Source organism: Ascidiella aspersa, chromosome 4 (assembly GCF_963924565.1).
Source record: "Ascidiella aspersa chromosome 4, kaAscAspe10.2, whole genome shotgun sequence".
Lineage (NCBI taxonomy): Eukaryota > Metazoa > Chordata > Ascidiacea > Phlebobranchia > Ascidiidae > Ascidiella > Ascidiella aspersa.
In genome coordinates, this window is record NC_139450.1 from 24,752,205 (window position 1) to 24,761,934 (window position 9,730).

Consider the following 9,730-nt stretch of genomic DNA (forward strand, 5'->3'; position numbering starts at 1 on the left):
GTCAACATTTTTTGGTCTAATCTATTTAAAAATGTAAAAACTTAAACAAATCATATTGTGCCTACGACAATTGGTATTCCTAGGCGGTCACCCATCCAAGTACTAACCAATCCCGACGTTGCTTAACTTCCGAGATCGGACGAGATGGGGTGCATTCAACCTGGTATGGTCGTAGCCAGTATTGGTCAACATTTTTAGGTCTAATCTATTTAAAAATGTAAAAACTTAAATAAATCATATTTTGCCTACGACAATTGGTATTCCTAGGTGGTCACCCATCCAAGTACTAACCAATCCGACGTTGCTTAACTTCCGAGATCGGACGATATCGGGTGCATTCAACCTGGTATGTTCGTAGCCAGTATTAGTCAACATTTTTTGGTCTAATCTATTTAAAAATGTAAAAACTTAAATAAATCATATTTTGCCTACGACAATTGGTATTCCTAGGCGGTCACCCATCCAAGTACTAACCAATCCCGACGTTGCTTAACTTCCGAGATCGGACGAGATCGGGTGCATTCAACCTGGTATGGTCGTAGACAGTATTGGTCAACATTTATGGTCTAATCTATTTAAAAATGTAAAAACTTAAATAAATGATATTATGCCTACGACAATTGGTATTCCTAGGCGGTCACCCATCCAAGTACTAACCAATCCCGACGTTGCTTAACTTCCGAGATCGGACGAGATCGGGTGCATTCAACCTGGTATGGTCGTAGACAGTATTGGTCAAAATTTTTTGGTCTAAAATCTTTGAAAATGTTAACGTTTAAATATATTTTAAAAATCATATTTTGCCTATGACAATTGGTATTGCTATGCGGTCACCCATCCAAGTACTAACCAATCCCGACGTTGCTTAACTTCCGAGATCGGACGAGATCGGGTGCATTCAACCTGGTATGGTCGTAGCCAGTATTGGTCAACATCCTTTGGTCTAATCTATTTAAAAATGTAAAAACTTAAATAAATCATATTTTGCCTACGACAATTGGTATTCCTAGGCGGTCACCCATCCAAGTACTAACCAATCCCGACGTTGCTTAACTTCCGAGGTCGGACGAGATCGTGTGCATTCAACCTGGTATGGTCGTGGACAGTATTGGTCAACATTTATGGTCTAATCTATTTAAAAATGTAAAACTTAAATAAATCATATTGTGCCTAAGACAATTGGTATTCCTAGGCGGTCACCCATCCAAGTACTAACCAATCCCAACGTTGCTTAACTTCCGAGATCGGACGTGATCGGGTGCATTCAACCTGGTATGGTCGTAGACAGTATTGGTCAAAATTTTTTGGTCTAAAATCTTTGAAAATGTTAACGTTTAAATATATTTTAAAAATCATATTTTGCCTATGACAATTGGTATTGCTATGCGGTCACCCATCCAAGTACTAACCAATCCCGACGTTGCTTAACTTCCGAGATCGGACGAGATCGGGTGCATTCAACCTGGTATGGTCGTAGACAGTATTCGTCAACATTTATGGTCTAATTTATTTAAAAATGTAAAAACTTAAATAAATGATATTATGCCTACGACAATTGGTATTCCTAGGCGGTCACCCATCCAAGTACTAACCAATCCCGACGTTGCTTAACTTCCGAGATCGGACGAGATCGGGTGCATTCAACCTGGTATGGTCGTAGCCAGTATTAGTCAACATTTTTTGGTCTAATCTATTTAAAAATGTAAAAACTTAAATAAATCATATTTTGCCTACGACAATTGGTATTCCTAGGCGGTCACCCATCCAAGTACTAACCAATCCCGACGTTGCTTAACTTCCGAGATCGGACGAGATCGGGTGCATTCAACCTGGTATGGTCGTAGACAGTATTGGTCAACATTTATGGTCTAATCTATTTAAAAATGTAAAAACTTAAATAAATGATATTATGCCTACGACAATTGGTATTCCTAGGCGGTCACCCATCCAAGTACTAACCAATCCCGACGTTGCTTAACTTCCGAGATCGGACGAGATCGGGTGCATTCAACCTGGTATGGTCGTAGACAGTATTGGTCAAAATTTTTTGGTCTAAAATCTTTGAAAATGTTAACGTTTAAATATATTTTAAAAATCATATTTTGCCTATGACAATTGGTATTGCTATGCGGTCACCCATCCAAGTACTAACCAATCCCGACGTTGCTTAACTTCCGAGATCGGACGAGATCGGGTGCATTCAACCTGGTATGGTCGTAGCCAGTATTGGTCAACATCCTTTGGTCTAATCTATTTAAAAATGTAAAAACTTAAATAAATCATATTTTGCCTACGACAATTGGTATTCCTAGGCGGTCACCCATCCAAGTACTAACCAATCCCGACGTTGCTTAACTTCCGAGGTCGGACGAGATCGTGTGCATTCAACCTGGTATGGTCGTGGACAGTATTGGTCAACATTTATGGTCTAATCTATTTAAAAATGTAAAACTTAAATAAATCATATAGTGCCTAAGACAATTGGTATTCCTAGGCGGTCACCCATCCAAGTACTAACCAATCCCAACGTTGCTTAACTTCCGAGATCGGACGTGATCGGGTGCATTCAACCTGGTATGGTCGTAGACAGTAGTGGTCAACATTTTTTGGTCTAAAATCTTCAAAAATGTTAACATTTAAATATATTTTATAAATCATATTTTGCCTATGACAATTGGAATTCCTATGCGGTCACCCATCCAAGTACTAACCAATCCCGACGTTGCTTAACTTCCGAGATCGGACGTGATCGGGTGCATTCAACCTGGTATGGTCGTAGACAGTAGTGGTCAACATTTTTTGGTCTAAAATCTTCAAAAATGTTAACATTTAAATATATTTTATAAATCATATTTTGCCTATGACAATTGGAATTCCTATGCGGTCACCCATCCAAGTACTAACCAATCCCGACGTTGCTTAACTTCCGAGATCGGACGAGATCGGGTGCATTCAACCTGGCATGGTCGTAGCCAGTATTGGTCAACATTTTTTGGTCTAATCTATTTAAAAATGTAAAAACTTAAATAAATGATATTATGCCTACGACAATTGGTATTCCTAGGCGGTCACCCATCCAAGTACTAACCAATCCCGACGTTGCTTAACTTCCGAGATCGGACGAGATAGGGTGCATTCAACCTGGTATGGTCGTAGACAGTATTGCTCAACATTTATGGTCTAATCTATTTAAAAATGTAAAAACTTAAATAAATGATATTATGCCTACGACAATTGGTATTCCTAGGCGGTCACCCATCCAAGTACTAACCAATCCCGACGTTGCTTAACTTCCGAGATCGGACGAGATCGGGTGCATTCAACCTGGTATGGTCGTAGCCAGTATTGGTCAACATTTTTTGGTCTAATCTATTTAAAAATGTAAAAACTTAAATAAATCACATTTTGCCCACGACAATTGGTATTCCTAGGCGGTCACCCATCCAAGTACTAACCAATCCCGACGTTGCTTAACTTCCGAGATCGGACGAGATCGGGTGCATTCAACTTGGTATGGTCGTAGACAGTATTGGTCAACATTTTTTGGTCTAAAATCTTCAAAAATGTTAACATTTAAATATATGTTATAAATCATATTTTGCCTATGACAATTGGAATTCCTATGCGGTCACCCATCAAAGTACTAACCAATCCCGACGTTGCTTAACTTCCGAGATCGAACGAGATCGGGTGCATTCAACCTGGTATGGTCGTAGACAGTATTGGTCAACATTTTTTGGTCTAAAATCTTCAAAAATGTTAACATTTAAATATATTTTATAAATCATATTTTGCCTATGACAATTGGAATTCCTATGCGGTCACCCATCCAAGTACTAACCAATCCCGACGTTGCTTAAATTCCGAGATCGGTCGAGATCGGGTGCATTGAACCTGGTATGTACGTAGACAGTATTTCTCAACATTTTACGTCTAATCTATTTAAAAAAGTAAAAACTTAAATAAATCATATTTTGCCTACGACAATTGGTATTCCTAGGCGGTCACCCATCCAAGTACTAACCAATCCCGACGTTGCTTAACTTCCGAGATCGGACGAGATCGGGTGCATTCAACCTGGTATGGTCGTAGACAGTATTGGTCAACATTTTTTGGTCTAATCTATTTAAAAATGTAAAAACTTAAATAAATCATATTTTGCCTACGACAATTGGTATTCCTAGGCGGTCACCCATCCAAGTACTAACCAATCCCGACGTTGCTTAACTTCCGAGATCGGACGAGATCGGGTGCATTCAATCTGGTATGTTCGTAGCCAGTATTGGTCAACATTTTTTGGTCTAATCTATTTAAAAATGTAAAAACTTAAATAAATCATATTTTGCCTACGACAATTGGTATTCCTAGGCGGTCACCCATCCAAGTACTAACCAATCCCGACGTTGCTTAACTTCCGAGATCGGACGAGATCGGGTGCATTTAACCTGGTATGGTCGTAGACAGTATTCGTCAACATTTATGGTCTAATCTATTTAAAAATGTAAAAACTTAAATAAATGATATTATGCCTACGACAATTGGTATTCCTAGGCGGTCACCCATCCAAGTACTAACCAATCCCGACGTTGCTTAACTTCCGAGATCAGACGAGATCGGGTGCATTCAACCTGGTATGGTCGTAGACAGTATTGGTCAACATTTTTTGGTCTAAAATCTTTAAAAATGTTAACATTTAAATATATTTTAAAAATCATATTTTGCCTATGACAATTGGTATTGCTAGGCGGTCATCCAAACAAGTACTAACCAATCCCGACGTTGCTTAACTTCCGAGATCGGACGAGATCGGGTGCATTCAACCTGGTATGGTCGTACACAGTATTGGTCAACATTTATGGTCTAATCTATTTGAAAATGTAAAAACTTAAATAAATCATAATGTGCCTACGACAATTGGTATTCCTAGGCGGTCACCCATCCAAGTACTAACCAATCCCGACGTTGCTTAACTTGCGAGATCGGACGAGGTCGGGTGCATTCAACCTGGTATGGTCGTAGCCAGTATTGGTCAACATTTTTTGGTCTAATCTATTTAAGAATGTAAAAACTTAAATAAATCATATTTTGCCTACGACAATTGGTATTCCTAGGCGGTCAACCATCCAAGTACTAACCAATCCCGACGTTGTTTAACTTCCGAGATCGGACGAGATCGGGTGCATTCAACCTGGTATGGTCGTAGACAGAATTGGTCAACATTTTTTGGTCTAAAATTTTCAAAAATGTTAACATTTAAATATATGTTATGAATCAGATTTTGCCTATGACAATTGGAATTCCTATGCGGTCACCCATCCAAGTACTAACCAATCCCGACGTTGCTTAACTTCCGAGATCGAACGAGATCGGGTGCATTCAACCTGGTATGGTCGTAGACAGTATTGGTCAACATTTTTTGGTCTAAAATCTTCAAAAATGTTAACATTTAAATATATTTTATAAATCATATTTTGCCTATGAAAATTGGAATTCCTATGCGGTCACCCATCAAAGTACTAACCAATCCCGACGTTGCTTAACTTCCGAGATCGGACGAGATCGGGTGCATTCAACCTGGTATGGTCGTAGACAGTATTGGTCAACATTTATGGTCTAATCAATTTAAAAATGTAAAAACTTAAATAAATCATATTGTGCCTACGACAATTGGTATTCCTAGGCGGTCACCCATCCAAGTACTAACCAATCCCGACGTTGCTTAACTTCCGAGATCGGACGAGATCGGGTGCATTCAACCTGGTATGGTCGTAGACAGTATTGGTCAACATTTATGGTCTAATCAATTTAAAAATGTAAAAACTTAAATAAATCATATTGTGCCTACGACAATTGGTATTCCTAGGCGGTCACCCATCCAAGTACTAACCAATCCCGACGTTGCTTAACTTCCGAGATCGGACGAGATCGGGTGCATTCAACCTGGTATGGTCGTAGCCAGTATTGGTCAACATTTTTTGGTCTAATCTATTTAAAAATGTAAAAACTTAAATAAATCATATTTTGCCTACGACAATTGGTATTCCTAGGCGGTCACCCATCCAAGTACTAACCAATCCCGACGTTGCTTAACTTCCGAGATCGGACGAGATCGGGTGCATTCAATCTGGTATGTTCGTAGCCAGTATTGGTCAACATTTTTTGGTCTAATCTATTTAAAAATGTAAAAACTTAAATAAATCATATTTTGCCTACGACAATTGGTATTCCTAGGCGGTCACCCATCCAAGTACTAACCAATCCCGACGTTGCTTAACTTCCGAGATCGGACGAGATCGGGTGCATTCAACCTGGTATGGTCGTAGACAGTATTCGTCAACATTTATGGTCTAATTTATTTAAAAATGTAAAAACTTAAATAAATGATATTATGCCTACGACAATTGGTATTCCTAGGCGGTCACCCATCCAAGTACTAACCAATCCCGACGTTGCTTAACTTCCGAGATCGGACGAGATCGGGTGCATTCAACCTGGTATGGTCGTAGACAGTATTGGTCAACATTTTTTGGTCTAAAATCTTTAAAAATGTTAACATTTAAATATATTTTAAAAATCATATTTTGCCTATGACAATTGGTATTGCTAGGCGGTCACCCATCCAAGTACTAACCAATCCCGACGTTGCTTAACTTCCGAGATCGGACGAGATCGGGTGCATTCAACCTGGTATGGTCGTAGACAGTAGTGGTCAACATTTTTTGTTCTAAAATCTTGAAAAAATGTTAACATTTAAATATATTTTATAAATCATATTTTGCCTATGACAATTGGAATTCCTATGCGGTCACCCATCCAAGTACTAACCAATCCCGACGTTGCTTAACTTCCGAGATCGGACGAGATCGGGTGCATTCAACCTGGCATGGTCGTAGCCAGTATTGGTCAACATTTTTTGGTCTAATCTATTTAAAAATGTAAAAATTAAATAAATCATATTTTGCCTACGACAATTGGTATTCCTAGGCGGTCACCCATCCAAGTACTAACCAATCCCGACGTTGCTTAACTTCCGAGATCGGACGAGATCGGGTGCATTCAATCTGGTATGTTCGTAGACAGTATTGGTCAACATTTTTTGGTCTAATCTATATAAAAATGTAAAAACTTAAATAAATCATATTTTGCCTACGACAATTGGTATTCCTAGGCGGTCGTCACCCATCCAAGTACTAACCAATCCCGACGTTGCTTAACTTCCGAGATCGGACGAGATAGGGTGCATTCAACCTGGTATGGTCGTAGACAGTATTGCTCAACATTTATGGTCTAATCTATTTAAAAATGTAAAAACTTAAATAAATGATATTATGCCTACGACAATTGGTATTCCTAGGCGGTCACCCATCCAAGTACTAACCAATCCCGACGTTGCTTAACTTCCGAGATCGGACGAGATCGGGTGCATTCAACCTGGTATGGTCGTAGCCAGTATTGGTCAACATTTTTTGGTCTAATCTATTTAAAAATGTAAAAACTTAAATAAATCACATTTTGCCTACGACAATTGGTATTCCTAGGCGGTCACCCATCCAAGTACTAACCAATCCCGACGTTGCTTAACTTCCGAGATCGGACGAGATCGGGTGCATTCAACTTGGTATGGTCGTAGACAGTATTGGTCAACATTTTTTGGTCTAAAATCTTCAAAAATGTTAACATTTAAATATATGTTATAAATCATATTTTGCCTATGACAATTGGAATTCCTATGCGGTCACCCATCCAAGTACTAACCAATCCCGACGTTGCTTAACTTCCGAGATCGGACGAGATCGGGTGCATTTAACCTGGTATGGTCGTAGACAGTATTCGTCAACATTTATGGTCTAATCTATTTAAAAATGTAAAAACTTAAATAAATGATATTATGCCTACGACAATTGGTATTCCTAGGCGGTCACCCATCCAAGTACTAACCAATCCCGACGTTGCTTAACTTCCGAGATCAGACGAGATCGGGTGCATTCAACCTGGTATGGTCGTAGACAGTATTCGTCAACATTTTTTGGTCTAAAATCTTTAAAAATGTTAACATTTAAATATATTTTAAAAATCATATTTTGCCTATGACAATTGGTATTGCTAGGCGGTCACCCATCCAAGTACTAACCAATCCCGACGTTACTTAACTTCCGAGATCGGACGAGATCGGGTGCATTCAATCTGGTATGTTCGTAGCCAGTATTGGTCAACATTTTTTGGTCTAATCTATTTAAAAATGCAAAAACTTAAATAAATCATATTTTGCCTACATCAATTGGTATTCCTAGGCGGTCACCCATCCAAGTACTAACCAATCCCGACGTTGCTTAACTTCCGAGATCAGACGAGATCGGGTGCATTCAACCTGGTATGGTCGTAGACAGTATTGGTCAATATTTTTTGGTCTAAAATCTTTAAAAATGTTAACATTTAAATATATTGTAAAAATCATATTTTGCCTATGACAATTGGTATTGCTAGGCGGTCATCCAAACAAGTACTAACCAATCCCGACGTTGCTTAACTTCCGAGATCGGACGAGATCGGGTGCATTCAACCTGGTATGGTCGTAGACAGTAGTGGTCAACATTTTTTGGTCTAAAATCTTCAAAAATGTTAACATTTAAATATATTTTATAAATCATATTTTGCCTATGACAATTGGAATTCCTATGCGGTCACCCATCCAAGTACTAACCAATCCTGACGTTGCTTAACTTCCGAGATCGGACGAGATCGGGTGCATTCAACCTGGTATGGTCGTAGCCAGTATTGGTCAACATTTTTTGGTCTAATCTATTTAAAAATGTAAAAACTTAAATAAATCACATTTTGCCTACGACAATTGGTATTCCTAGGCGGTCACCCATCCAAGTACTAACCAATCCCGACGTTGCTTAACTTCCGAGATCGGACGAGATCGGGTGCATTCAACCTGGTATGGTCGTAGACAGTATTGGTCAACATTTATGGTCTAATCAATTTAAAAATGTAAAAACTTAAATAAATCATATTGTGCCTACGACAATTGGTATTCCTAGGCGGTCACCCATCCAAGTACTAACCAATCCCGACGTTGCTTAACTTCCGAGATCGGACGAGATCGGGTGCATTCAACCTGGTATGGTCGTAGCCAGTATTGGTCAACATTTTTTGGTCTAATCTATTTAAAAATGTAAAAACTTAAATAAATCATATTTTGCCTACGACAATTGGTATTCCTAGGCGGTCACCCATCCAAGTACTAACCAATCCCGACGTTGCTTAACTTCCGAGATCGGACGAGATCGGGTGCATTCAATCTGGTATGTTCGTAGCCAGTATTGGTCAACATTTTTTGGTCTAATCTATTTAAAAATGTAAAAACTTAAATAAATCATATTTTGCCTACGACAATTGGTATTCCTAGGCGGTCACCCATCCAAGTACTAACCAATCCCGACGTTGCTTAACTTCCGAGATCGGACGAGATCGGGTGCATTCAACCTGGTATGGTCGTAGACAGTATTCGTCAACATTTATGGTCTAATTTATTTAAAAATGTAAAAACTTAAATAAATGATATTATGCCTACGACAATTGGTATTCCTAGGCGGTCACCCATCCAAGTACTAACCAATCCCGACGTTGCTTAACTTCCGAGATCGGACGAGATCGGGTGCATTCAACCTGGTATGGTCGTAGCCAGTATTGGTCAACATTTTTTGGTCTAATCTATTTAAAAATG

At 38.9% G+C, this 9,730-nt stretch overlaps 29 non-coding genes and 23 pseudogenes across 29 annotated transcripts; all 52 read right to left on the reverse strand.

Annotated features, from left to right (window-relative positions):
- Positions 1 to 58: 58 nt before the first annotated feature.
- LOC146155871 (5S ribosomal RNA) lies at positions 59 to 177 on the reverse strand (annotated as a pseudogene).
- A 65-nt stretch (positions 178 to 242) lies between these two features.
- Positions 243 to 360, reverse strand: LOC146155872 (5S ribosomal RNA; annotated as a pseudogene).
- Positions 361 to 425: 65 nt separating this feature from the next.
- Positions 426 to 544, reverse strand: LOC146155873 (5S ribosomal RNA). The gene has a single exon (XR_014495287.1). It is a non-coding gene; the product is annotated as a 5S ribosomal RNA (ribosomal RNA).
- Positions 545 to 608: 64 nt separating this feature from the next.
- Positions 609 to 727, reverse strand: LOC146155874 (5S ribosomal RNA). The gene has a single exon (XR_014495288.1). It is a non-coding gene; the product is annotated as a 5S ribosomal RNA (ribosomal RNA).
- A 74-nt stretch (positions 728 to 801) lies between these two features.
- Positions 802 to 920, reverse strand: LOC146155875 (5S ribosomal RNA; annotated as a pseudogene).
- A 65-nt stretch (positions 921 to 985) lies between these two features.
- On the reverse strand, positions 986 to 1,104 carry LOC146155876 (5S ribosomal RNA; annotated as a pseudogene).
- A 63-nt stretch (positions 1,105 to 1,167) lies between these two features.
- On the reverse strand, positions 1,168 to 1,286 carry LOC146155877 (5S ribosomal RNA). The gene has a single exon (XR_014498043.1). It is a non-coding gene; the product is annotated as a 5S ribosomal RNA (ribosomal RNA).
- Positions 1,287 to 1,360: 74 nt separating this feature from the next.
- LOC146155878 (5S ribosomal RNA) lies at positions 1,361 to 1,479 on the reverse strand (annotated as a pseudogene).
- Positions 1,480 to 1,543: 64 nt separating this feature from the next.
- Positions 1,544 to 1,662, reverse strand: LOC146155879 (5S ribosomal RNA). The gene has a single exon (XR_014496303.1). It is a non-coding gene; the product is annotated as a 5S ribosomal RNA (ribosomal RNA).
- A 65-nt stretch (positions 1,663 to 1,727) lies between these two features.
- On the reverse strand, positions 1,728 to 1,846 carry LOC146155880 (5S ribosomal RNA). The gene has a single exon (XR_014495289.1). It is a non-coding gene; the product is annotated as a 5S ribosomal RNA (ribosomal RNA).
- Positions 1,847 to 1,910: 64 nt separating this feature from the next.
- LOC146155881 (5S ribosomal RNA) lies at positions 1,911 to 2,029 on the reverse strand. The gene has a single exon (XR_014495290.1). It is a non-coding gene; the product is annotated as a 5S ribosomal RNA (ribosomal RNA).
- A 74-nt stretch (positions 2,030 to 2,103) lies between these two features.
- Positions 2,104 to 2,222, reverse strand: LOC146155882 (5S ribosomal RNA; annotated as a pseudogene).
- A 65-nt stretch (positions 2,223 to 2,287) lies between these two features.
- On the reverse strand, positions 2,288 to 2,406 carry LOC146155883 (5S ribosomal RNA; annotated as a pseudogene).
- Positions 2,407 to 2,469: 63 nt separating this feature from the next.
- Positions 2,470 to 2,588, reverse strand: LOC146155884 (5S ribosomal RNA). Its single transcript, XR_014498044.1, has one exon. It is a non-coding gene; the product is annotated as a 5S ribosomal RNA (ribosomal RNA).
- Positions 2,589 to 2,662: 74 nt separating this feature from the next.
- On the reverse strand, positions 2,663 to 2,781 carry LOC146155885 (5S ribosomal RNA). The gene has a single exon (XR_014498355.1). It is a non-coding gene; the product is annotated as a 5S ribosomal RNA (ribosomal RNA).
- A 74-nt stretch (positions 2,782 to 2,855) lies between these two features.
- Positions 2,856 to 2,974, reverse strand: LOC146155886 (5S ribosomal RNA; annotated as a pseudogene).
- Positions 2,975 to 3,039: 65 nt separating this feature from the next.
- LOC146155887 (5S ribosomal RNA) lies at positions 3,040 to 3,158 on the reverse strand. Its single transcript, XR_014498126.1, has one exon. It is a non-coding gene; the product is annotated as a 5S ribosomal RNA (ribosomal RNA).
- A 64-nt stretch (positions 3,159 to 3,222) lies between these two features.
- LOC146155888 (5S ribosomal RNA) lies at positions 3,223 to 3,341 on the reverse strand. Its single transcript, XR_014496305.1, has one exon. It is a non-coding gene; the product is annotated as a 5S ribosomal RNA (ribosomal RNA).
- Positions 3,342 to 3,406: 65 nt separating this feature from the next.
- On the reverse strand, positions 3,407 to 3,525 carry LOC146155889 (5S ribosomal RNA). The gene has a single exon (XR_014495734.1). It is a non-coding gene; the product is annotated as a 5S ribosomal RNA (ribosomal RNA).
- A 74-nt stretch (positions 3,526 to 3,599) lies between these two features.
- Positions 3,600 to 3,718, reverse strand: LOC146155890 (5S ribosomal RNA). Its single transcript, XR_014498424.1, has one exon. It is a non-coding gene; the product is annotated as a 5S ribosomal RNA (ribosomal RNA).
- Positions 3,719 to 3,792: 74 nt separating this feature from the next.
- LOC146155891 (5S ribosomal RNA) lies at positions 3,793 to 3,911 on the reverse strand (annotated as a pseudogene).
- A 64-nt stretch (positions 3,912 to 3,975) lies between these two features.
- LOC146155892 (5S ribosomal RNA) lies at positions 3,976 to 4,094 on the reverse strand. The gene has a single exon (XR_014495291.1). It is a non-coding gene; the product is annotated as a 5S ribosomal RNA (ribosomal RNA).
- Positions 4,095 to 4,159: 65 nt separating this feature from the next.
- On the reverse strand, positions 4,160 to 4,278 carry LOC146155893 (5S ribosomal RNA; annotated as a pseudogene).
- A 65-nt stretch (positions 4,279 to 4,343) lies between these two features.
- LOC146155894 (5S ribosomal RNA) lies at positions 4,344 to 4,462 on the reverse strand. The gene has a single exon (XR_014496967.1). It is a non-coding gene; the product is annotated as a 5S ribosomal RNA (ribosomal RNA).
- Positions 4,463 to 4,526: 64 nt separating this feature from the next.
- LOC146155895 (5S ribosomal RNA) lies at positions 4,527 to 4,645 on the reverse strand. Its single transcript, XR_014495694.1, has one exon. It is a non-coding gene; the product is annotated as a 5S ribosomal RNA (ribosomal RNA).
- A 74-nt stretch (positions 4,646 to 4,719) lies between these two features.
- On the reverse strand, positions 4,720 to 4,838 carry LOC146155896 (5S ribosomal RNA; annotated as a pseudogene).
- A 64-nt stretch (positions 4,839 to 4,902) lies between these two features.
- On the reverse strand, positions 4,903 to 5,021 carry LOC146155897 (5S ribosomal RNA; annotated as a pseudogene).
- A 65-nt stretch (positions 5,022 to 5,086) lies between these two features.
- LOC146155898 (5S ribosomal RNA) lies at positions 5,087 to 5,205 on the reverse strand. Its single transcript, XR_014496827.1, has one exon. It is a non-coding gene; the product is annotated as a 5S ribosomal RNA (ribosomal RNA).
- A 74-nt stretch (positions 5,206 to 5,279) lies between these two features.
- On the reverse strand, positions 5,280 to 5,398 carry LOC146155899 (5S ribosomal RNA). The gene has a single exon (XR_014498206.1). It is a non-coding gene; the product is annotated as a 5S ribosomal RNA (ribosomal RNA).
- A 74-nt stretch (positions 5,399 to 5,472) lies between these two features.
- Positions 5,473 to 5,591, reverse strand: LOC146155900 (5S ribosomal RNA; annotated as a pseudogene).
- Positions 5,592 to 5,655: 64 nt separating this feature from the next.
- On the reverse strand, positions 5,656 to 5,774 carry LOC146155901 (5S ribosomal RNA). The gene has a single exon (XR_014495292.1). It is a non-coding gene; the product is annotated as a 5S ribosomal RNA (ribosomal RNA).
- A 64-nt stretch (positions 5,775 to 5,838) lies between these two features.
- On the reverse strand, positions 5,839 to 5,957 carry LOC146155902 (5S ribosomal RNA). Its single transcript, XR_014496306.1, has one exon. It is a non-coding gene; the product is annotated as a 5S ribosomal RNA (ribosomal RNA).
- A 65-nt stretch (positions 5,958 to 6,022) lies between these two features.
- On the reverse strand, positions 6,023 to 6,141 carry LOC146155903 (5S ribosomal RNA; annotated as a pseudogene).
- A 65-nt stretch (positions 6,142 to 6,206) lies between these two features.
- On the reverse strand, positions 6,207 to 6,325 carry LOC146155904 (5S ribosomal RNA). Its single transcript, XR_014495294.1, has one exon. It is a non-coding gene; the product is annotated as a 5S ribosomal RNA (ribosomal RNA).
- Positions 6,326 to 6,389: 64 nt separating this feature from the next.
- LOC146155905 (5S ribosomal RNA) lies at positions 6,390 to 6,508 on the reverse strand. The gene has a single exon (XR_014495295.1). It is a non-coding gene; the product is annotated as a 5S ribosomal RNA (ribosomal RNA).
- Positions 6,509 to 6,582: 74 nt separating this feature from the next.
- LOC146155906 (5S ribosomal RNA) lies at positions 6,583 to 6,701 on the reverse strand (annotated as a pseudogene).
- Positions 6,702 to 6,776: 75 nt separating this feature from the next.
- LOC146155907 (5S ribosomal RNA) lies at positions 6,777 to 6,895 on the reverse strand (annotated as a pseudogene).
- A 64-nt stretch (positions 6,896 to 6,959) lies between these two features.
- LOC146155908 (5S ribosomal RNA) lies at positions 6,960 to 7,078 on the reverse strand (annotated as a pseudogene).
- A 65-nt stretch (positions 7,079 to 7,143) lies between these two features.
- On the reverse strand, positions 7,144 to 7,265 carry LOC146155909 (5S ribosomal RNA; annotated as a pseudogene).
- A 64-nt stretch (positions 7,266 to 7,329) lies between these two features.
- On the reverse strand, positions 7,330 to 7,448 carry LOC146155910 (5S ribosomal RNA). The gene has a single exon (XR_014496307.1). It is a non-coding gene; the product is annotated as a 5S ribosomal RNA (ribosomal RNA).
- Positions 7,449 to 7,513: 65 nt separating this feature from the next.
- On the reverse strand, positions 7,514 to 7,632 carry LOC146155911 (5S ribosomal RNA). The gene has a single exon (XR_014495404.1). It is a non-coding gene; the product is annotated as a 5S ribosomal RNA (ribosomal RNA).
- Positions 7,633 to 7,706: 74 nt separating this feature from the next.
- LOC146155912 (5S ribosomal RNA) lies at positions 7,707 to 7,825 on the reverse strand (annotated as a pseudogene).
- Positions 7,826 to 7,889: 64 nt separating this feature from the next.
- On the reverse strand, positions 7,890 to 8,008 carry LOC146155913 (5S ribosomal RNA). The gene has a single exon (XR_014495695.1). It is a non-coding gene; the product is annotated as a 5S ribosomal RNA (ribosomal RNA).
- Positions 8,009 to 8,082: 74 nt separating this feature from the next.
- Positions 8,083 to 8,201, reverse strand: LOC146155914 (5S ribosomal RNA; annotated as a pseudogene).
- A 65-nt stretch (positions 8,202 to 8,266) lies between these two features.
- LOC146155915 (5S ribosomal RNA) lies at positions 8,267 to 8,385 on the reverse strand. The gene has a single exon (XR_014498423.1). It is a non-coding gene; the product is annotated as a 5S ribosomal RNA (ribosomal RNA).
- Positions 8,386 to 8,459: 74 nt separating this feature from the next.
- Positions 8,460 to 8,578, reverse strand: LOC146155916 (5S ribosomal RNA; annotated as a pseudogene).
- Positions 8,579 to 8,652: 74 nt separating this feature from the next.
- Positions 8,653 to 8,771, reverse strand: LOC146155917 (5S ribosomal RNA; annotated as a pseudogene).
- A 65-nt stretch (positions 8,772 to 8,836) lies between these two features.
- On the reverse strand, positions 8,837 to 8,955 carry LOC146155918 (5S ribosomal RNA). Its single transcript, XR_014495296.1, has one exon. It is a non-coding gene; the product is annotated as a 5S ribosomal RNA (ribosomal RNA).
- A 64-nt stretch (positions 8,956 to 9,019) lies between these two features.
- LOC146155919 (5S ribosomal RNA) lies at positions 9,020 to 9,138 on the reverse strand. Its single transcript, XR_014496308.1, has one exon. It is a non-coding gene; the product is annotated as a 5S ribosomal RNA (ribosomal RNA).
- Positions 9,139 to 9,203: 65 nt separating this feature from the next.
- Positions 9,204 to 9,322, reverse strand: LOC146155920 (5S ribosomal RNA; annotated as a pseudogene).
- Positions 9,323 to 9,387: 65 nt separating this feature from the next.
- Positions 9,388 to 9,506, reverse strand: LOC146155921 (5S ribosomal RNA). Its single transcript, XR_014495297.1, has one exon. It is a non-coding gene; the product is annotated as a 5S ribosomal RNA (ribosomal RNA).
- Positions 9,507 to 9,570: 64 nt separating this feature from the next.
- Positions 9,571 to 9,689, reverse strand: LOC146155922 (5S ribosomal RNA). Its single transcript, XR_014496309.1, has one exon. It is a non-coding gene; the product is annotated as a 5S ribosomal RNA (ribosomal RNA).
- Positions 9,690 to 9,730: the final 41 nt, after the last annotated feature.